This window comes from Equus caballus, chromosome 1 (genome assembly GCF_041296265.1).
Source record: "Equus caballus isolate H_3958 breed thoroughbred chromosome 1, TB-T2T, whole genome shotgun sequence".
Taxonomy (NCBI): Eukaryota; Metazoa; Chordata; class Mammalia; order Perissodactyla; family Equidae; genus Equus; species Equus caballus.
In genome coordinates this window covers 96,121,066-96,143,986 of record NC_091684.1, presented here as the reverse complement: position 1 = coordinate 96,143,986, position 22,921 = coordinate 96,121,066, and the positions used below count along the sequence as shown (strand labels likewise).

At 48.4% G+C, this 22,921-nt stretch overlaps 1 protein-coding gene across 3 annotated transcripts in view; it reads right to left on the bottom strand.

Moving 5' to 3' along the window:
* The window catches only part of GRID1 (glutamate ionotropic receptor delta type subunit 1), a 670,463-nt gene that overhangs the window by 298,608 nt on the left and 348,934 nt on the right, over positions 1–22,921 (bottom strand). The gene's annotated exons all lie outside the window — the stretch shown is intronic.

Here is a 22,921-nt window from a genome sequence, read left to right as displayed (position 1 = left end):
TAAACGCAATGATGAAATGAAATTTATTCCAGGAATGCAAGATTTGTTTAACAACTGAAAATCAATCAATGTTAATACCTTGTATTAACAGAATAAAGGATAAAAACCACATGATTATCTCCATAGTTGCAGAAAAAGCATTTGACAAAAGTCCAACATCCTTTCATGATAAAAACATTCAACAAATTAGGAATAGAAGCAAACTTTCTCAACCTGACAAAGGACATCTGTGAAAAGCCCAGTTGTACTTAATGATGAAAGACTGTATGCTTTTCCTCTAACACCAGGAACAGGACAAGGCTCCCCACCTTTGCACGTCTACCCAGCATTGTACTGGAGGTTCTAATCATGCCAGTTAGGCAAGGAAAAAATTTTAAAACATCTAGAAGTAGGAAGGAAGAATCAGAACCATCTCCATCTGCAGATGACATGAACTTTTATATAGACGATCCTAAAGCATCCACAAAAAATCTGTTAGTACTGATAAACTAACTCTGCAAGGTTGCAGGATACAAGATCGACATACAAAACCCAACTGTATTTCCATATACTAGCAGTGAACAATCTGAAAATGAAATAATAAAACTGTTTCATTGACAATAGCATGAAAAAGAATAAACTACTCAGGAATAAAATCAACCAATCGAAGTGAAAGCAGATGCAGAGATTCTCCAGTGACAACCTTTGCCAGGAGTCGTTCAGTTTCAGACCTAGATGTAAAGGGTAAAAAAATAAAGCTTCTAAAATAAAATGTAGGAAGATAGCTTCACGATCCAAAAGTAGGCAAAGATTTCTTAAACAGGACACAGAAAGTAATAATCATAAAATTAATGGCCAATTGTACTTTACTGAAATTAAAAACTGCTGTTCATCAAAAGATACCAGAGAGTGAAAAAGACAAGTGAAAGAATGACAGAAGACATTCATAATACATATGCCCCAAAAGGACTCAAATTCAGGAAACACATTTTTAAAAATTTTCCTACAAATCGAAAAGAAAAAGACCAATAACCTAATTGAAAAAGTAAAGTGAGTCAAAGATCTGAACAGGTTCTTTACAGAAGAGGATATCCAAACGGTCAGTAAGAAGGTGAAAAAGTGCTCAATATCTTTAGTCATCAGGGAAAAAGAAACTACAACCAGAGTGAGACACCTCTATACCCACAACCGAAGACGTACAGTTAAAAAGACTGACAAACGCTGAATGTTGGTGAAAACATTGAGCATCTAAAGCTTTCATGCTTTGCTGGTGAGAGTAAAACTCCTGTGACCACTCTGAGATAATATTTGGCAGCATCTTTTAAGCTAAACATTTGCCTACCTTATAATCCAATTCCATTCCTACGTATATATCTGGGAGAAATGAACACACATGTCCACCAAAAGACATGGACAAGAACATCCACAGCAGATTGATTCACAATACCACAAAATTAGAAATAACCCAAATATCCATCAACCAGGGAATGAATGAATAAATTGTAGTATATTCATACGGTTGAACTCTAGACAGCAACAAACCCCTGATGTACATTCAACATGGGAAAATCTCAGAGACACTATGTTGCATGACAGAAGCCAGACATAAAAAGAGGCATGTGTCTGTATGATTCCGTTTATATGAAGTTCAGGCAAAACTAATGGTAAAAGTCAGTGGTTACCTTCAGGTGAGGAACAGATGAGAACTGACTAGGACTAGAGCACCATGGAAGCTTCTGGAATATCATTATGTTCTATATCTTGAACTGGGTGGCAATTACATAGAAGTGTACATATGTAAAAATAAACCAAGCTATATGCTTAAAATTAATGTTTTCATGCACTTTACCAAACCATGATTAAAAAGTTTTTACAAAAGATTACATCATCAAAGATAAAATGAAAACATATTAAATAATATCAAATAAAATAAATTATTTTTAAAAACTGCACCCAGGACTACAGCCTGGGTCTGCCCAGCACCCAGCACACATCATGTCTTTTTCCCCATGTCCCATGGGCCTCATGCTCTGTCTCCAAAAAGCAGCCAAGGATTTCTGAGCATTTTTAACTGACCCAAAATATTAATGACCCACAGTGAATTTGCAGTCAACTAAAATTCCTCAGTGTCTTTTTCCTTATGAGTAGCTAGGACCCATCGTCCTCATTCTGTCCTTTTAAATCTTTTAAATTTTTTTTAATGTTATTATTATTACCTGTTACTGCAAAATGTCAGGACCCTAATGAAAATCAAATGCAATTGGGACGAGGAAAATTTCCCATGGGCCTGCCATCCCACAGATCGTCAAGTTCCAGGGTCCTCCAGTCCTGTCCACTTACATATTTAATTTTTATGTACTTATACTCACCACATATATACAATTTTGCTATTTTTTATATACACACTGTTATATGATAAATATTTCCCGTAGTCTTTATAATTATCATTTTTATTGGCTACAGAATAGTCTATTCTATGGCTACGCCCATAATCTACTTACTTAGCTATTCCCTGCACTGAATATTTAGGTTTCCAACTGTTCAGAATGATAAATAGTACTGCAATACAATCCTGATATATTCATGTGTTTCTCATTTAAATTATACTATCAGGCTAAATTCTTAGAAGTGAGATTATTGGGTCAAAAGGTATGATTCTAGGTATGTTTTGCAAAATGGTGTCCTAAGTGACATGGCCACCAACAATATATAAAGATCCTAGTTTTATCACAACCTTGACAGTATTATCATAACTTTTAATTGTATACAGTAGATATAAGATGATTTCATTTTTATTTTGCAATTCTTTGATTATTCTAGTAGTTCTCCATTTTGCCGTGTTTGTTTCCAAAATGTTGGTATTTAACTAATACAGGGCCAAACACAGAGAAGGAGCTCAGGAAACATCTTTTGAGGTGAACTGAACTTATTTCTTCTATTATTGTTCATTCATGCTTTTGTCCATTTTTAAATCGAGCTTCTAATATTTGCCTCACTAATTAGAAGGAGGCAAGGTAAATATTTCCATCTTGTCATATTTGTAACAATACTCTTCCCTCCATCATTTCTGTCTTCTTTGTCTTTATAAACAAGTTTTTAATTTTTAACAACTTGTGTCTATTTAACTTCATAATCTTTTTTCATTTTTTTTTTATACTGAGGAAGATTAGCCCTGAACTAACATCTGTTGCCAGTCTTCCTCCTTCTTTGCTTGAGGAAGAAATAGCCCTGAGCTAACATCTGTGCCAGTCTTCCTCTATTTATATGTGGGTCACTACCACAGCACGGCTGATGAGTGGTGTAGGTCCACGCCCAGGATCCGAATCTGTGAATCTGTGCAACCAAAGTGGAGCATGCTGAACTTAGCCACTAGGCCACGGGGCCGGACCCCCCATGCTATTTTTTGTCACTTTAACATTTAGGAAATCATTTGAAAAATCTTGTGGTCTATTTTTTGCTAGTTTTCTATGATTTTTTAAATATTTAATTCCTTAATAGAACTATTAATTATTTGGGGCTCATCATGAGTTGTGTAGCTATACTCTTCCAAATTAATAAATTCTGCCAACATCATTTATTAAACAATCCTTTCTTTCTCCATGGTTTTTGATTCCTCTTTTGTCTTCGATTAAATTATCTTATGTAATAGGATCCCTTTCAGACTTTGTTGTTGCTGTAAATCTGTTTTGCGCTAGTATCTCTATGATTTAATTTATTATTGGTTTATACATTCTGAAATCTGTTAATACTGGTCCCCTTCATTATTTGCTGCTTTCTGAGTATTTTTACATTAACCAACTTGCCCTTTCCAGCATAATTTTCTAATCATTTCGTAAAAGTCCAGTAAAAAATTGATTCGGATTTTAATAGAGATCGAACTACAATGGTAAGTTGAATAGATTTTTTTATATTTAGCCAAAAGACTACATCCTGGAATATTAAGTCTCCTTGATTATTCTTCCCTTCCCTATTTCTTTCAATGAAATATGGTGAAATGCCAAAGATCCAGGGCTCTGAACTCAGGTTACCCGGGTTTGAATCCCAACTTGGCTGCGAACCAGAGACTCATATCAGTCAGCGTTGCTGGGTGACAATAACAAAATCTCAGTGGTTATGCAACACTGAGGACATTTTTCTCACTCTGGCAGGTCTCTGGGTCAGCTGGATGGCCCTGCTGCATGTCTAATGCTTGGACTCAGGCGGGAGGGCAGTGAGTACCTGGGACACATTTGCATTGTGGTCACAAGTGGAGGGGCGTGTGGAAACATGCCCTGCCACTGAAGGCCTAGGCTCAGAACTTGCACGCTCACTTTTGCCCACATGTCATTGGCCAGAGCAAGTTCATGGCCAGGTCCAAGATGAGTGGTGCGTGGAAATACTCATCAATGGATATTTAGTGAAGGGAATGAATATCTGCCATACAATAATTTAGTCTATCACACCACGAGACCGAAGGAAATTTACTTAAAGCCCTAGCTTCAGTCTCCTTTTTCTGTAAAACAGAGAATATCACCCTGCCTCATGGGGCTGCCATGAGGACTAAACAGGAGAATGTCTGGAAAAAAATCACTTGGCATCATGCCTGATGAGTAGCAACAGCACAATAAATGTCAAGTACTATATTGTTTTTAATTATAGACCAACACTGCCATTGACCTTTTGAACCCAGGTGGAAGACTTTCCATTTTCCCAGGTCAGATCTTATCTTGTTATCTCTGACACATTGCCCCAGTTGTTGGAGATACTGGGGATCACCACCTATCAAGTAAATAAACAAAGTCTGAGAGCACTACACTAAGTAGGATCCCATATTTACCTGGCGGGCTTGAAGAAATAGCTGTCCCTGTTGACTTGCTGTAATTTGCATGTTCGATCATCGGGCCCCCACTCTTCACGGACGGTGGACATGCTGAAGGGGACAGGGCCAACGCTGAAGCCCTCTTTTGATTGACATCAATCACTGAATCAACCACCTCTGGGGACACATGTTTAAAGTTGCACAACAAGTAACTGTACCGCTTACAATTCTGTGTTGCTCCATTGTCTCTACCGGGGCTGTATCCAGGGCTTCGTTTAAATCTGAATATGCTGCCTTTGGCATCCCCTCTCCCATTGGGCGTCCATGTCCGAAGTATGATTTTGTGCAGAATCTCCATGTCTGGCTCTGTTGATCTATTCCCACCTCCCCTGTCTCCTCTAGGGGCATTCATGATCATTTGCCTACGTTCAGTTCAGAATCTCTACAGTCCAAAGAGTCGTCTTCTCTTATTTTGACAAAAACACTAGGATTTCTTTGAGCCTTTTGAAATTCCCCTTACCAAAGTGTAGGGTGAGCATATGCTTGCCCGGCCTTCCCTTCCTGACTTCAGCAAACTGAAAGGCTGTCTGGGCAGCCTGTCACAATGTTCCCCTCACTTCAACTTTACCAAATGGTTCCTCCATATTATCCACATTGAGGACCCTGGTAGAAATTGTCCCCACCGAGTCCTCTGTGATATGGGAAACAAAATTGTCAGAAAGCTATAAGATGCCCAATGAGACCTAGCAGATGGCTAGTTTGTGACTGGGATCAGCTTGGGGGTCAGCCTAGAATTTGCAAACAGAGGAAGCCAACTTGCCTCCCTGTGGATGAGGAGCCAGGCCATTTTGGGGCTGGAACCCCAAATTCCAGGACTGACTTTTCTTAGCCCAAACTTGTGATCAGTGGGTCTCCAAGCAGCCCTCTTTCAACCAAGCCTCCACGAGGCAGGAGTTGGCCCAACAGGTGATCAGTAAAATCAACGCTCAAGGCCAACCTCTGTCATAAGCCATCTTTCCAAAAAACTAGGTTAATCTGTGCTCCCAAAGAAAGATGATAGCAAATTTTTCTTATAAAATATATTTTACCTACATGAAACATATTAACATATTTATATGTCTTTTTCTTTATTATTCTTCCAAAATTTATCCTTTAGAAATGGTGTGGCACATGTGAGAGAGCCAGGACGCCCTGAGAGAGCTCCTCTAAGGTTCGGGGCCCTCTCTGCCTCTGTTCATCTGGCCAGCTAACCACCGTGTAGGCAGGTGTTGTCCAACAGACGCCAATGTGTCTGTGCCGTGTGTCTTGTCTTCTTAGAATCCAAACATGTTTGTACTATTCTCTTCCTTTTTTCTCATTAATATAAAAGCATTTATTTTCTCAAATTTGATTATCGTTTTTTTTTGTTCTGTTTTCAAGTAAAAACAAAATGACCGGAGATCACACTGTGATCATTTCCTGCAGTAATTAATCTAACTCTAAGGCCATGTTCTGCTGAGCACTTTAATCCACATTAATCACAGTTTGGGGCTGTGCTCCATCAATACAGCACAATTACTAGCATGGTCCGCAGTCAAAAGATTTGGAATCACTGCCTTGAGGAGTGGAGATGCCTCCAGACTAGGGGAAGGCGGGCTGAGGTATCGCTCCCCTGACTCACGCCTCGCTCTCTGCAGAGAAGGGCAGCCCTTCTCCCAGCTCCCACTGACCCTAAAGGAAGGTGCCAGATTCTGGCTCCTTTCACAACTCACCAAGGGGGCAGGCTATTGCTTCCTCATCTCAGAAAACTTGGCTCGCTCAGCTTGCCTCCCAGCCCCTGCTGTCCCAGGCCCTCCCAGATGTGTGCACCAACAGGAGAGGTGCTCACATTCCAGGTTGGTACCCAGGAGACATAGCCCCCTGTCCCCCTGAGTCCCCACAGCATCCTGAGGAGGAACAGCAGCTGCTCTCTACGCCATAGCCTGTATCTCCTTATCTGTGTCTTGCTCTTTGCAAACTTCTGCCTTTGGGACTGACAGTGTTCAAAAGTCCCACATGACAGGCAAAAACAGGAATGCAGATTTGCCGAGGACCCAAGAAAAGATAGTGCATTGATTGGCACAGGTTTGCTCCAACCACAACGGAAACCGATCTGTGAACCGTAGGAGCATAAGTGATCTGAAATCACCAAAGGAACCATTCTCCCTCTCCTGGCGCATCTGGAAGGCACTTAGGGAGGATGGACTGCTAAGTGACGGGCACAGCCCATGGATTCCAGCAGAGTCTCAGGTGAAGCCCATGCAGCCTGTGTAGGAGCCAGGGATGCTTAATCCTGGAACACTCTCTTCTCATACATTTGATGGTGGGGTTCAACAGCCCCCATTGTAAATGAGATTAATGTCTCCATTGTAGGGGTGATATAGTCTGAATAAGAAGAGAGTTGTAAAAGTGCTTAGAAAAGTGACTGGCACAAAGCAGATGCTCAGCAAATGTTTCTCTTCCATCCTATGCCTTGTTGTGTCAAAATGCAGATGCCGGGGGCAGCACGGACTCTGTCCCGGGCAGTGACACAGTGAGGAGTGAGGGGGGCAGGCAGGGGTGCGCCCACTATGGGAGAGGAGCCCTGCATCTGACCCGAGGGTGAGACGCCACCTAAAGGCACCCTGGCGTGTATGGTCAAACACCCCGTGCCGGCCACACAAACACATCTCTGAACCAGGGTCAGCTCATAGGCAGTGACTTTTCAACTCTGGAGGAGACAAAAATCTGTAAGGAAATAATAACAGCTGTGGGATATTTCCAGCAACGTACAGTGAGCAGATGAGAGCAAGGCCCCCACACGCACCTGCAGAGCCCAGCGGCTCTCCCTCTTGCACACTCACACTCAAGGCTGCCCCTCAGGACACAACGCCATGGGGTGGTCGCCTTTATATCCCGAGATTAGACCATGAACTCCCAATTCTTCTCCTGCAGAAATCCGGGGCCAGTCTGCATGGCAAACACCCACTGGCCCCATGCAGCAGCTTCCCCACCCACCCTATGATCAAGGAAATATCCCCAAAGCCACATCTGTGAGGTTCGAGCTCAACATCATGCACCTTCTAGGGCGACCCCACCCACCTCTGACAGTCTGCTAGTCTAACAGACCCAGGACAGCCACAGGATGTGCCAGCCAAAGTCTAAAAACATATTGCATTTACTTTTAAACATTTTCTCCAGAGGAACTGGGTTGCTTACCACAAAGATCATACACAATCAATTGGTACAACATAAATAAAGCATAATCATTTAGAACCAGGGGAAAAGGCAATATAATTGCACTAACATAAGAATTCATATTGTTGACCCTCCTGGCAGTAAGAGCAAAAAGGGAAATACATTCAGTTACATGGAGGAAGAAGGAGACATTCACTAAATCCTGATGCTGTAATGGATAATTTCTTCAAGGGACAAAGCAAACCCTCATTGAATATCCACTACATGCTGGGAACGCTATGGGACCTTTGACATACAGGGCCACCCCAGTCCATAGCAGCTCAGAAGAGCACGACCCAGTGGGGAAGGACTGGCGAGCAGCATGCTGACCAAGTCCAGCCCTAACTCACCCTCCAGCCACCTTGTGCAGGACACAACCTGCCCAGATGTACATGGCAGCCTTGTTTATGCACATCCTCTCTGCATCCTTATGGTGACCCAGCAAAGACATGGTTCCACCTCACAGATAAAGAAACCAGGACTCAGAATATGTGTCTTGGCCAAGTTCACAAAGCCAATAAGAGACAGAGCTGCATTCTCTGACTCCCATGGCCTACTTCTTTCCACTACGCCTATATCAATTCCACTTTGTGTAGGGGACTTGGAAGGAGTCTGCAGCACAACGAAAGCCAAACACAGAACTTTCTGGTGGTCTGGCTTCTCCCAAGGATAGAGCTGAGGACCAAGGGCGTAAACGCACAGAGGGAGGACCGCATGAGACCTACACCGTGTAGCCCACCCTCCCCATGCCTGGGATGCTCATCAGCATCACCTGGAGAGCCAACCCCCACCCTCCCACCGAGTCTACAGCTCCAAGAGTGGGACCCAGGTGTGCTGATGTTTTGGAGGTCCCCAAGTTTTCTGTACAAAGAGACAAGCGTTTGCCAGGGCTGCTGTAACCAAGTACCACAGACAGGGTGACTCAAATGACAGAAATCTATTCTCTCCCAGTTCTAGAGGTCAGAAGTCCAAGATGAAGGCATGAGCCGGGTTGATTTCCTCTGAGAGCTGTGCGGGAAAGCTCTGTTCCAGGCCTCTCTCCTTGGCTTGTAGATGGCCATCTTCTTCCCGTGTCTTCACATCGTCTTGCCTCTGTGTATGTCTATCTCTATGTCCAAATTTCTCCTTTTTATAAAGATAATAGTCATATAGGATTAGGGCCCACCCTAATGACCCCATCTTAACTTGATCATCTACAAAGACCCTATTTCCAAATAGGGTCACATCCTGAGGTACTGGGGATAAGTCTCCAACATGACTTTTTAGGGGGGGACACAATTCAACCCAAAACCAAGGGCTACAGCACAGGTATCCTCTGTGACAAAAGCTGGTCCACAGGAATCAGGAAGCCAGGAGGCCAGGCAGCGAACAGGCTTCCTGCCAGGTTCCAGGTCTATCCATCCACCGCCCTATGCCAAGCCACCTTTGTCTGTTGCCAGAACAACTTGAGGAGCCTCCTTGCTGGTCTTCGCTAGTCCACAATTGTCACCACCATCAAGACTCCACACAGCAGCCAGGAGGAACTTTTCAATCAAAACACAAATCTGATAGTAGCAGTCACTATTCAAGAGTCTTCAATGGCTGTGTGCTATCTCAGGGGAGAGACCAAAACCACTTGAATCTTATTATCTTCCAAACGCTGTGCCAACTCCCGAAATGCTCTCCCTTTCCTCCTCCTGCCACCTGGGAGTCACCTAGACCTGGTGACAATTAAGTTCCTCTCACCTGTCAGAGCCCAGCTCAGTTGTTTTCTCCCCAGCATCTCCCATACCGCAGCGCAGCCCCCAGGATGTGAGTGTCAGGTCTGTCTCGCTCACCACTGGACCCAGCACCTAGGACCATGCCAGGCACGTGGCAGGTGCTCAATATTTGTTAAGTGAAGACAAAATGTGACAGTGATGCATTTTAGTGTATGATCCTGGATTATTTTCTTTTCATGAATGTTCATTAAACCCTTACAATGCACAAGACACGAGGAGCTTTAGACCCAAAGACAACTTGTATTTCCATATAATAGATGAGGAAGCCGAATTTCTGAGACCAGAAATGACCGTCCAAGGTCACACAGCTAATGCAATCTGACTCCTGATCCCGACTTCTCAACCACGATCTCTACTAGCTCCCCAGGCTGAGGGTTACCCAGGATAGCTCTGAGTCCTCCTTCGGTGGCTCATTTCTAGGTGCTTCCTGGCCAGTCCTCACTCCTTATTCTCCACGGAAAACACCCTCATGTTCCCACCTAGAGGTCACGAGGTAAAAGGCTGATAGAGTAATAAAGAAATCAGCCGAGACTGCTGGCCGTGCCCCAAGTGGGCTCTGCGGGGAGATTGGCCTCCTGAACGTGTCGTAATGAATTGGCCACTGGACCTGGGGTCCCCACATGATGAGGCACCAGACCCTGCTTCTGCTACTCACAGAGGCGGGGACTTGGCTTCTCAAGTCACATGGCTTCTCTGAACCCCACTTCCCTCCTCTGTAAAATGTGCAGGAATATTGAAGCCCATTTCCCAGTGAGGACTCAGGAAATCACAGATGCCTAGCTTGAGGCCGGCCACTGCGGGCACCCAGGAAATGACAATTGTCTCTTCCTTCCTCCAGAGTGAGCTGTAGCTTGGGCAGCCCCAGTGTGGAGGGGTCACTGGCTCCCATGAAAGCTATGGGACAAGTACTGTGTGAGGATAAACCTCAGTAACCCACCATACGATCATACGATGGCGGCCCATTAGCACAGAGAACGAAGAGTTGACCAACGGGCGGCAAGTTCCAGTTCAATCCCTGGAGTAAATGACCACAGAGCCCACCCAGGATGAACACACCTCTCCACACCTTGGCAAGGACAACTCACACCTCTGCTAGCAACGCCTTCAGTCACATTTGCAGCTGCAAAGGCAGGACCTGCTTGGGTGTGTTCTGTTTATGCCTTGAAATGTGCAGGCAACAGATATGAGCCACAGTCCCTCCAGGGGAAAGCCCTCGTGGATTACCAGCCTTTGTGGGAGGGAATCTGGAAGCACCTGGCTGCCAAGGCCATGAACTTCACGTGAGCTTCCTTGCCCGTCCAGCTTTGGACAGGAGCTTGGCAGCCACTAGGAACCTTGGCAAAGGGCTTTCTGTCGGTCTCCTTCCAATGGTGCTAGAGCTCCTCCAAGCTCTGCCCTCCAGCCCCAGGCTCCCTGGCAGGCCGGTATCCACATCTAGAAGCTTCATATGATAGACCGGGCCTTCTCTGTCCTTCACTGTCACTCCCTGTGTTTCCCCAGCTCCACCACCCCTTTGATCCCAGCGTTCGTGCAATGAGTCCTTTGGTCACCAAATGCACTGAGCGCCAACTGTGTTTCAGACACTATTGCTGATACAGGGGACACAACAGGGGCAAGACGGGCACAGCCCCTTTGATTGCACCTGGCAGGAGGGAGACAATCAATCATTGTTAAGTCAGACTAACGTACAATAGAATGTCAGGTCATGACAAATGCTATGGAATGAAGCAGCATAAGGGCCAGAGGAGAGCAGGAGGGGACTCTTTTAAGAAGGGCAATCAGGGGTGGCCTCTCTGACAAGGGAGCATCCCACAGAGGTCCCAAGAAGGTAAGGAAGTGAAGCTGAGGCTACCTGGGAAAAGAGTGGTCCATTAGAGGAGCAGCCAGTGCAAAGGCACTGAGGTGGGACCTCACTGGGCAAATTGGAGGACCAAAAAGGAGGCAACAGGTGAGCCTGGGAGATGGGAGTCAGAGATGAGGCCAGAGGCAGCAGCAGCCACTTCGTGAGAGCCTTAGAAGTGATGAAAATGACTTTGGGTCTTATTCCAAGAACAGAAACCACTGGAAGCTTTCTGAACAAAGACGAACTGAGTCATATGGAAGAGGGTCAGTCTGGGTGCTCTACAGAAAATTGTCTCTAGGGGTCAAAGGTGAAAAAGTTGGCCACCCCTGAGGACTCCTGGCCGTGGTCAGTCAGGCGAGAGCTAAGGGTGGCCCAGGTGGCGTTGTTGGCAGGGAGGAGCAAGGAGACGCCTGGTGAGCCCAGCCCTTGGCAGCTGTGTCACTGAAGATGAGTGAGGGGCTTCCTGGGGCCTCAGTGTCTGTCTCTGGACGGTCCCAGCATCCCCAGGGTTCCTGGCAGTAGCGCGATGAGACGACGTCCGCAAACAGCTTCACACAGCACCTGGCTCTTATCAGGACTTTCTTTCCCCTCCACCATCGTCTCCACCTCCGGCTGTTGCAGCTGGAGAAGGGGCTCCCTCGGAGGAGACCTAAGTTTCTCAGCAAGAGCAACCCACAGGCGAAAACAGGAAAACTCAAGAATCTCTTAAATCAGGACCTTAAGAACCATCATAAAAAAGACAACCTGGTACTTTTATGGCTCCCTAAAAAGCACTCTAGAAACACATGTGGTGTTTTCTCCCTCGGCCCTCTGTTGTCGATCTAATTAGCCAATTTGAGGCCCAGAAACAACACAGATTTCCAGAGGCTGGCGGCCTCCAGAGACGGGAGCTGCCCAAGAGGGAGCGGATGCTGAACGTGACCTGGACACAGGCCTCCAGGGTAGCAAGGGGCAGCCCCTTTCCTGTACCCACCACCTTGCCTGAAGTGAGGGTGACTGGACAACCTCTGTTGAGTTGGTAAGTGAGGAAGTAGGGGCCCACCCCTTGTATGCTGGTTGCCCCTGGGCTTGGGGTGGGATCCGGTTGAACCAGGAAGGCTAGAAGAGCCACGTGCCGAAGGCAGGATGGGGAAGACAGGAGCAGGGCACACGGGTGAACTCAGCGGGTAAGCTGAGCTTTGTGCCCCACTGCACTGGGCCCCAGCCCTGAGTGGACCTGACTCCGAGTGGCCCCTCCGCTCTGCAGTCACTCCTGAGGCCACAGTGGTGCAGCACCTCAGCAATGAGCCCAGTGAACTTTCACAGCTGCCCTGTAAGATGCACAGGGCACAAACAATGATCCCATTTTAAAGAAGAGAGAACAGAGGCTCACAGAGATGTGAAGACTGGAACAGAAGGGACCTCCTTCCGAGAGGACCCAGGAGTCCTAGTTGCCCAACCTCTCTCAGGCCAGTGTGTCACATTCAGAGTTTTTGGACCAGAATGAGCCTCTGGACCCTGTGGATGGTCAGGAGGAAGTGGCCAGGCCAAGGAGTCTCCAGGGCAGGGTCCAGCTGCTCCTCAAGACCATGCTCCACTGCTCAAGGACCTCCCCTTGCCACATCTCAGTCGACAGAGGGACAAGCAAGACTTGCCACTAGGGTAATGGACTTGGGGACCGCCAAAGGAAGAGGGCTTCTCGTCTTCATCCTTCACTGCACAATATCGTCCCCTCCCACGCCCCCGGGACCCCTCCCTCTCAGCAGCTCTTCCTCGTGCCTGCTCCTTCTCCCCCGTCCTCCGTCTCCTCTAGACACCTGGGTGTCAGCCTTTCTGCTCCATACCCTGCCAACCTCCACGCCCCGACCACTGGATTTCAGGAAAGTTGCCCCAATCCAGCCCTGCTCTCCACCCCCTCCATGACCCTTCAGCAGCCTCATCACCTCTCCCTAACCCTAGCACGTCTCCCTGGTCTCCTCCCTACCTTGTTAATCTCCCTTTGTGCTTGTTGCCAGTCACTCACAGGGCTGCTAACAGATGCCCTTTGCTCCCCAGTCCTATGGCCTCAGAAAAGACCTGGGACCAGTCCACATGGAACAAGGAAGAGATGCAAGAGCTCCCCTCCTCCTATGGACTCAGCACACCCAGTCTCAGCCTGAGGGTCTCCTTCAAGCCCAAATCTGCTGGGGGCTGGCATCCATCTACCACCTGGCTGCCTGAAGCCAAGAGCCGAGCTGCTCACGCCACAACGAAGCCCCATGCTGAGGGGTCCTGGGAGGAGAGCCCACCCACCAGCTGCAGCCAGGCAGGATGTGCCTGGACCCAGAGCCGGGAGGGGGTGGGCAGGACCCCTGGGAAAGCCCTCCAAAGCCCTGTCCTGGCCAGAACCCAGCACGAGCCAGCCCCTGGGGAGAGGTATCAGAGCCAGACAGCCCTGGGAAGCTGTCTGACATGTCACATTACAGGCGAGGAGAGCGAGGCCCCGACAGGGAAAGGGAAGTCTCCTCCACCAGCAGCAGACTCAGGACCCCTCATGCTCCCCGACGATGAATACCCCCCATTCGCAGCACCACCACCCCCATCCTGGATCCCAGAGGCCAGCCATGGAAATGGGAGTGCCTGACGGGAGTCCTAGCAAGGAGGCCTCCCACTCTTCACACGCTGAGTCTGACACAGTTCGCCATGATTAACACCCTCCTGGGTGCTAAGCACCAGGTGATGCCTTGTCATTGACACCCAGGTTTCTCAACCTCAGCACCACTGACATTTTGGGCTGGAGAGTTCTTTGTGGGACATTTAGCAGGATCCTCAGGCTCTACTCACTAGATGCCATAGCACTCCATCCCCAGTTGTGACAACCCAATATGTCTCCGGACATCGCCAAATGTCCCCTAGGGGACTAAATCATCTCGAGTTGAGAACCAGTGGTCTACACCATTTAATCCTCATGATGGCAATAGATATTTCTATCCCAAGCTGCATGCGAGAACATCAAGACTCAGAGAGGTGTCATGGACTTGCCCAAGGTCACCAACAAGTGGCAGAGCTCCTGTTTGAACCCAGGGTGTTCTGATTCAAAGCGCAGGCCACTGTCCCCGAGGTAACTCTATTTCCTGAGCCAAAGAGCAGCACTAAGCTGCTGCCTACCTCATTCTCTTCCAACTGTAATCAACAGGACAGCGTCTGAATTCAATGCATGAAACAGCAGTTGCCTACACGTATGTAGCTAGACTCCGGCCTTCAGAGGCCAGAGGTAGGGCTTACTGTACAGCACACGGAGCTCATGGACAGGCCTTCCTTGTAGGAACCACTCTCAGCACAAAACCAACGTTCCCAGGGACCCAGGTCGGCTGCTCAGAGCCCCTGGAATGTCCCCACACCATCACCGCCTGGTTGAGCAGCTGTCTGTGTCTGTCTCAGCACTCCCCCACTGCGAGCCCCTCTGTTCCCTCCATCTTTCTATCTGCAGGACCCAAATCAGAGCCTGGGGAGGTCCCCTCTCCAGACACAGCCCCACATGACCTCCCAGATCTGGCTGCCTGGCCCACAGGGAGAAGCAGAAGTAGAATAGTAGTGAGCTGTCGCTGGCCTGGGTCCCCCAGCGTCAAGTCTGGTCTCTTGGTACAAATCCTGACAAATTCTGAGCAAGTGGTTTCATCTCTCAAAGCAGTAATTTACTCCCCAAGAGAACAACAATAATAATACCCACGTCAGGGGAACGTGGTGGAAATAAAACGAGACGTTGGAGGCCAACACGCCCAGCACGGTGTCTGTTGCATTCGAGGAGCTCAGTAAATCATCCATTTAATAAAATTAGGAAACACTAAGTATGACTAGAGAAAAGCTTTGCCTGCCTTCCAGGTGTTGTCAAACTCAGAGAGAGATCAGGTGGACACACAAATGTTTGGGAAGAAGTCCACGGTGAGTCACGCTCCCGGATCTGAGGCAGCCCGAGTGTGATGGAGAAACCCCGACAGGTAATGAAGTTGTCTCAGACTGCCTTTGTCTCAGAAGCACTCGCCTGCAGACAGCAAGCCCAGACTATTTTCAAATGAGATGCCCTAGGAGATCCCTCGGTGGGCGCCGAAGCAGTCAGTCCAAGAGAAAAATAAACAATCATCCAGGTTGTTGTCCGAGGCGTTCATCTGTGCATTCTGTTGGGGAAACAGCATTAGCTGCAGACTCAGGCCCGATGGGGGCCAGCTGCGGAGAGTGTCAGGGACATGCTGCAGCCTGGAAAAGTTCACATCACCGCCCAGTCCTGCTGCAACGTGCCCTGCCTGCCAGCACCCCAGAGAAGGGGAAGGTCTGAGCGGGCAGAGGCACAGGCATGGAGCACCCGGCCCTGGAGGTGAGGAAGCAAGCAGAGGCGCCACCGGGGCCTCCAGAACGTGCCCTGGCTCCCTGGTCAGCTCAGCCTGCACCTGCACCTGAGTCTAACATACGTGTGATACTCATTTCTTCAACAAGTGTTTGCTGAGCACTAATTAAATGCAAAGATTGCTCTCCATACTGAAGGTACAGCAAAGGAAGCCACTGATGAAGCTGCCTTGTCTCAGAGCTTCCGTGTGAATGGGAGAAAGAGCAACAGGCCCCGTTTGCTCAGTTCATCCAACGGAGCCAGGATGCCACCCACACCCCTGTCAGCATCCCGGGACAGAGCAGTCCCATCGCAGGGCTGCAATCCCAGCCACAGGATGGGTGCTGATTCCCGGGTGAGGACTGGCCTGGCAGCCAGCGCCCCAGACTAAGTCAGAGCCTCGCTCCCTGCCCTGCCCTCAGGCTCCATCCACCTAGGGACAGTCTGGGGGTGCACCCAAGCAGACGCCAGGGCAGCACCCAACGCCCAGGCCTCGGAGTGGCCCCCAGCCAGCCAGCTCCCCAGCCCAGCTGCCCAGTATTCTTTCCAAAACTGCCCAGGATGGGGACTGTCCCTACCTTCTGAAGGTTCCCTCTGTGAGGATCCCGGCCCGCTTCCAGCCTCACCTCCCCGTTCACAGCCTCACGTCCCTCCCCCTCAGCCTCACCTCCCTCCCCCCTCAGCCTCACCTCCCCCTTCACAACCTCACCTCTCCCATCTCAGCCTCACCTCCCTCATCTCAGCCTCACCTCCCTCCCTCTCAGCCTCACCTCCCCTCTCTCAGCCTCATCCCCCTCCCCCTCAGCCTCACCTTCCCCTTCATAGCCTCAACTCCCTCATCTCAGCCTCAGCTGCCTCATCACAGCCTCTCCTCCCTCCCCCTCAGCCTCACCTCGTCCCCTCTCAGCCTCACCTCCTCCCTCTCAGGAGATTACATCAAGATGCAATCATCAATTGCCTGTTTTGTGTTGGAGGGCAGAGGAGAGTTGATCTGACTTTGTGCTCCCTCCCTTAACACAGAAGCTGGCAAAACTTCAATAGATGAAGCACGGACAAAATGTGGGAAGGAGGAAGGTGCGAGGAAGCTGCTTCTAAGGGCCCTCCGACTGGAAGCTCTGTGACTACGAGCAGAGGCCCCATCATCAAATGGACGTTTGCAAGAGGCAGAAGTGATATTTTCACACTTCCCAGAAGTCTGCTTTCCCAGCTGGGCTCTCTAGATCCTTGGGCCTGGAGAAATGGGTAAGGATGCCAAGCAAAGAGACTGCCACCTGCTCAGGGTCACCCTCTGTCCAAGGGGATGGATGGCTCAGGAGCGAGAGGTCATGGCCTTGGCTGTAGGTTCCAACCCCCAGGGGTGGCTGGGCCACAGACTGGTGGTGCTGCCTTAGTCCTCAGGATGCATGTATGGGGGGGGGGGGGCGGGCGTGGATGTGTGGGGTCCCCACAGCCAAGGATATTCTCACCAAGGGCTACTATCTGTTTATAAAATTGGGGAAGTTGTTTTAATGAGTACCCAGGATTTGTTTTAATCAGTTATGGTGAGACATACAGACATAGAAATGACCGCCATGAAAGAAGCCATGTATTATAATCACAGCTCTCTAGAAACAGGAGGCACAGCCCGCCATGCAGGGCCACACGGGGAAGCACCAGGGTCATCAGGAGGCAGAGGGAGAGGGGAAAACATGGGCAAGAGCCGTTATTGTGGTTTCCACAGGAAGGCACAGGGGGGCAGGGTGAGCCGGGTAAGGACCAGCTGGTGTGAATAATTTCGGGGCTCTGGAGTACAGGAGCCATCCTGGGTCGTCTGTACCTGGACCCGGAGTGATGGGGACAGGGGAACGGTGGCGTGGCCTGTGAGCGTCCGTACACGTGGCAGTGGGGTGTGGCTCTGGACTGGTCGGTTTGCACACATAGACACGCTCCTTTGCAGAAGGGGCGTGACTTGCTCCCTCGGAATTACTAGCCCTGCTGGGGGCAGTCTCTCCCGGTCATCAGGGCCCCAAATGTCAAAGCATCATAAGTTACAGGAAATCAAAGGCATGATTAATACAGAGGTGCTCTACAGAAAGGAAAACAATTATTTTAATCTTACATTTGCAAAATTCTCAGAAACACATGACCTTGTCAATCACATTGCCTTAGAAGGAACCCCTACAAGTGTAAGAAGGGCCCTGAAACTCGGCTTCACTAGCTTCACAGCATCCTCTGTGACAGCAACCTCTGCCTGTCAGAGAAAGAAAAATCTCTTGCCACGTGGTGCCTAAACCCCAGGAGAAATAGCCATTCACAGCAGCATCAGCAGGTCAGTAAGAAAAATGAATTTATTCTTTCACCAACAGATACTTACTAGTGGCCTAACCCATGTCAGAGCCTATGTTAGGCTCAGGGGGAACAACTGTGATCAAGCCAAGGATTATCTGCCCTCACAGGACTCACTTAAAGAGACAATAAACAGCAAAACAAGTAATCTAACAGATAATAAAGTGATAGGTTCTATGAGAGGGACATAAAAAGACCAATCATGGGAGATAGATTTTTCTACAGAAATGCTATTAGAAAGATGAGAAGGAAGCAGCCCAGACCTTTCCAAGAAACCAGAAAATCATGTGCAAAGGCCCTGGGGCTAAAGAGCTGAGTGCTGAGGAAAGGAAGAGCGAGGGACTGAGTTGCAGAAGGTAGTAAAGAGAGGGCCCTAGATGGGTGGAGAGGTGGCGGTAGACTGTGCATAGAGGCCCCTGGGAGGAGTTAGGGTTTCATTTTAAGTTTAATGGAAAATCTTTGAAAAGTCTTAAACAGGAGGTGATGTGGTCACATTTATTGTCATTGGTTTATTGAACAATCAGAACTCAAAATATAAAAAGTTTCTTTTCCTTCATTCATTCTCCTTGGTTCCAGAATGATACTCCAAACTTTAAATGATTTTTAATTATTAAAAAGTCCACGTTCATTTTACCCCATTAATGCTTTCCTTCACTGTCCCCCAAGGCATGACTAATCTTTCTCCTGGGGGAGAAAGCATGACGTCCTACAGGATTCCTTTCATATCCCTCCCAACTCCTCAGACCCCCTCCCCTGCCCCCCGCCCTGCTCTGGTCCACGGGGGCAGGGAGCATGTATGGAGCCATGGCCGGCATTGTCTGAGAAATCTTAACACCTGTCGATGAGGTGAGGTGCCCCTGGGCTCTGCTGGCTGGATCCAGTTCCTTATGATGTTGGTGGGCCCCTCGACTAGAAGGTGGAGTATGGGGGCAAGGCGGTCAGGGATGATTTCGTTTGGGGCTCCAGCATGTGGCTGGCTGTGGAGCCATTTTGTGAGGTGGGAAAATGGGAGGAGCGTGGCTGGAGAATGCCCCTCAGAGTCTGTTAAGGCCAAGGTGCCCGGGAAACGTGCAGGCAGATGTCAAGGCTGGGAGGGAGAGTCTGGGCTAGAGACCAACATTTGGATGGTTTAATGTATAAATACTTAAAGCCATTGGTATGGATGAGATCACCAAGAGAGGGGTACGGTGTCCCCCTAATACATGGGGGATACGTTTCAAGACCCCCAGGGGACACCTGAGATCACACATAGTACTTATCCCTATGTACAGGGTTTTTTCCTAGACATACATATCTATGATACAGTTTAATTTATACGTTAGGCACGGTAAGAGATTAACAACAATAACTAATAATAAAACAGAACAATTATAACCATATACTGTAATAAAAGTCACCATAGATCTTAGCAACCTCAGCATACGATTTTTTTTCTTTCCTTATTAAGTGGAGAACTTTCACCTTTTTACTTAAAGGAAGCACTTTATGGCTCCTCATTGGCACATCCAAATTGCAGCCTCACTCCTCTTGCGCTTTGGGGCCGTTATTAAATACAATAAGGGTCACTTGAACACAAGCCCTGCGACACTGTGACAGCAGATCTGATGACCCAGACAGGTACTAAGTGACTAAGGGCGGGTGGCGGATACAGCGTGGACACCCTGGACAGAGCAATGATTCACGACCTGGGCGGGACCGAGCGGGATGGCGTGAAATTTCTTCATGCTTCTCAGAACAGTGTGCAATTTAAAGTGCAAGAATTGTTTATTTCTGGAATTTTCCATGTAATATTATGACCACAGTTGACGGTGGGTAACTGAAACTGTGCAAAGCAAAACCGCGGGTGAGGGGGACTGCAGTACAGAGCAAAAAGAAAAGGCGCGGTACTGCCAACAGTTGAGTTTGCACAGGAGACGGGGAGCCTGAGAGCGGCTGAGAAGAAGGACCCGCAAAGCAGGAGGATTGTGAGCTATTGATAAAATCGAGGAAGACCAGAGAAGAGAACGTGTTGAGGAGGTGGTGCCCAACCTGGTCAAGTGTTGCAGAGAGAGCAAGGAAGGGGGGACAAGCGTTGGACCAGAAGAATGAGAATGGTTGGCCTGGACGAAGGTTGTTTCAGGGGAGCGAGGGTGACATCAGTAGCCACACCGTGGTGGGTTGAAAAGTGGACAAAAAGGAGAGGAAATGGAGATGAGAGAAAGAGGGCGGTAGCTGGAGGGGAGGGTGGGAATATGTGCAGGTTTTTTTCCTCAGAAGATTCTAAAGCAAGTTTCTGGGCAGAACAGCAATGAACAAGCGGAGAGGGGGAAGTTGATAACGCAGGACAGAGATGGGGAGGGGGGAAAGAGGAATCCTACAGAGGAGGAAGGAGATGGACCAGCGCCCAGGGGAAGAAGGGACTTCTGAAGGAGGAGAGACACCCACTTCCTCTGGAGCAACAGGATGGGGTCATGGGACAAAGGATGCAAATGTAGGTGGGGTTACAACTTTGGAGGTGAGAGATGAAGGGGCTCCCATCTGATGGCTGAAAATGGGGAGGGAAGATGATGGGGGTTTGAGGGCAGAAGACTAAGTATGAAACAGGGGTTTAGGGAGGTAAAAAAGTGAAAACTCTGGAGATCTGTGACCAACGCTGCAAAATAAACCTAACCACCTGGCTTTCTGATTCTCTACAGCAACTCTCCGTGCTCTGGGGCAGATGCAAAGGTGGTGGCCAGGTTCAGCTCCTGTTGGGAGTTCTGCCTGCTGAATATCTCAAAGGAAAGGGATCCAGGAAATTGGGCAGGCAATGGAGGGGTTATTAAGGAACAATATTTTGAAGCTTAGCTCGGAAGACATGAAGACAAGGATTTTGTGAAAAACTGTGGGGCTGGATGTCTCACTGAGGTTGAAGGATATTTCAGGGGAAGAACTGGGGCATGGTTGGAGAATGGTATATTGTTTTTGCGATTTCAGAGATGATACAGTTATCCCTGGTGGGCATGTCCACGAGAGGGGAAGGCTGAAGTTAGCGGGGAAATGTAATTGGAGATGCAGAGATTAAGGAAGTGAAAGGCCAAGATGTGAAGTCATTAGGAATGATCAGATCTGGGATGGAGAAGAGCCAGAACTGTCAGTGAACAGCAGAAGAGAGGAGTGAACTGATCGTGAGGACAGGGAGAGGACAATGGAGGCAAATGGCACGAGCTAGAAAGAGCTGGGGTGGGAAGAAGGAAAGGAAATGGTTTGCAAGTGGTGACATGAAGCAAGGACGATACCTCCTGGGGAACATGGAACACGAGGGGAATAAGACCTTCAACTTGACAGGCTGTCCCCAGAGGACACCAGGTGTGAGTTACAGTAAGGAGGAGAAGAGAAGAGAAGGAAGAAGTCAGGGCGTTTTCTAGCCCCAGAGCGGCAGTTGCAGATAGAGAGAGGAGGGTGTGGGAGGGAATGGTGAATGGTAGTGACGTTGTCGACGTTCAGGGATGGCCTTGACTGAAGCAAGCAGGGACCATAGGATGGTAACTGACATGTGCATAGGGGGAAAGGATTCCGGCCTAGAGCTGAGGTCTCTAATTCTCTGGTCAACGGTGTCGTTAGTCCCAGGATATTGCCTCACTTGGGCTATTCTCTATACAAGGGTTGCCTTTTTTTATATATTGGCAAATGTTTCCAAAGCATAGACATGTATATTAATCAAGGACAGTCTGGGGGCAATTAATATTGGAAACCCACTGGTCCCAGGACATGCATATCTGTGTCCCTTTTAATCTTCCCACAAGTCTGCACAGAAGATTTGAATGTTCTCACTTTATACCTGAGGAAGAGGCTCAGAGAAATTAGGTACCACACCCAGGGGCCACAACTAGTAAGTAACAGCAGAGCATCATTTAGATTTACTTAGTACTTACGCCGTGGCACACTTGTAGGTAATTGCTTTCACTTGCATTGTCTTATTTAATCCTCAAGACAAAACTATAAAGTAAATTATGTTATGCACCCATTTTAGAGATGCTGGAATTGTGACTTAGAGAGTAATGAGCTGACTCAAAAGCAGGCACCCTTTCCATTGTTGGAGATGATTCTCCTTGCTCGGCAGCCCGCCCACAGAAGTGCTCCAAGCCCTGTCAGGCAGCTGCCCCATCAAGAGACCAATTTAAACACAGAGCAGTTGCCCCTGCTACAGAGATGGACACCACATCTTTTAACCTCATTGGACTCTGGCCCTGCAGAGCCATCCTTAGTGAACCAGCTAACCAGACATGTCCTGGGCCAGGGGCTGCCAGCTATTTCAATGTTTCAAACACAACAAAGAACAGGAAAGAAAAAAGAGCAAATCAGATCCAGAAAGGAGCTTGACCCAATGCCCCAAAATAGCTCTTCCAGCCAAGAAACAGACCCTCCATCTGGGCTTACAGATGCTGTGCAGTGACCCACGGCCGGGCGGCCTGGCCTGCGGGGGCAGCCGTGAGGATTGCATGGTGATGGCGTCTGTGAGCGGGCAGAGGTTTAAGGCAGGGTGGCTTCCAGTGGGCAAAGCTGACTGAGGATTGAAGTTGCCTGAAATCCAGCCAATAACTGAATTGTCCGCACCCAACATCCCAGCCCTTGAATGGCACCCCTGGAATCAGGCACTGAGGACCACACAGAGCCCCAGCTGC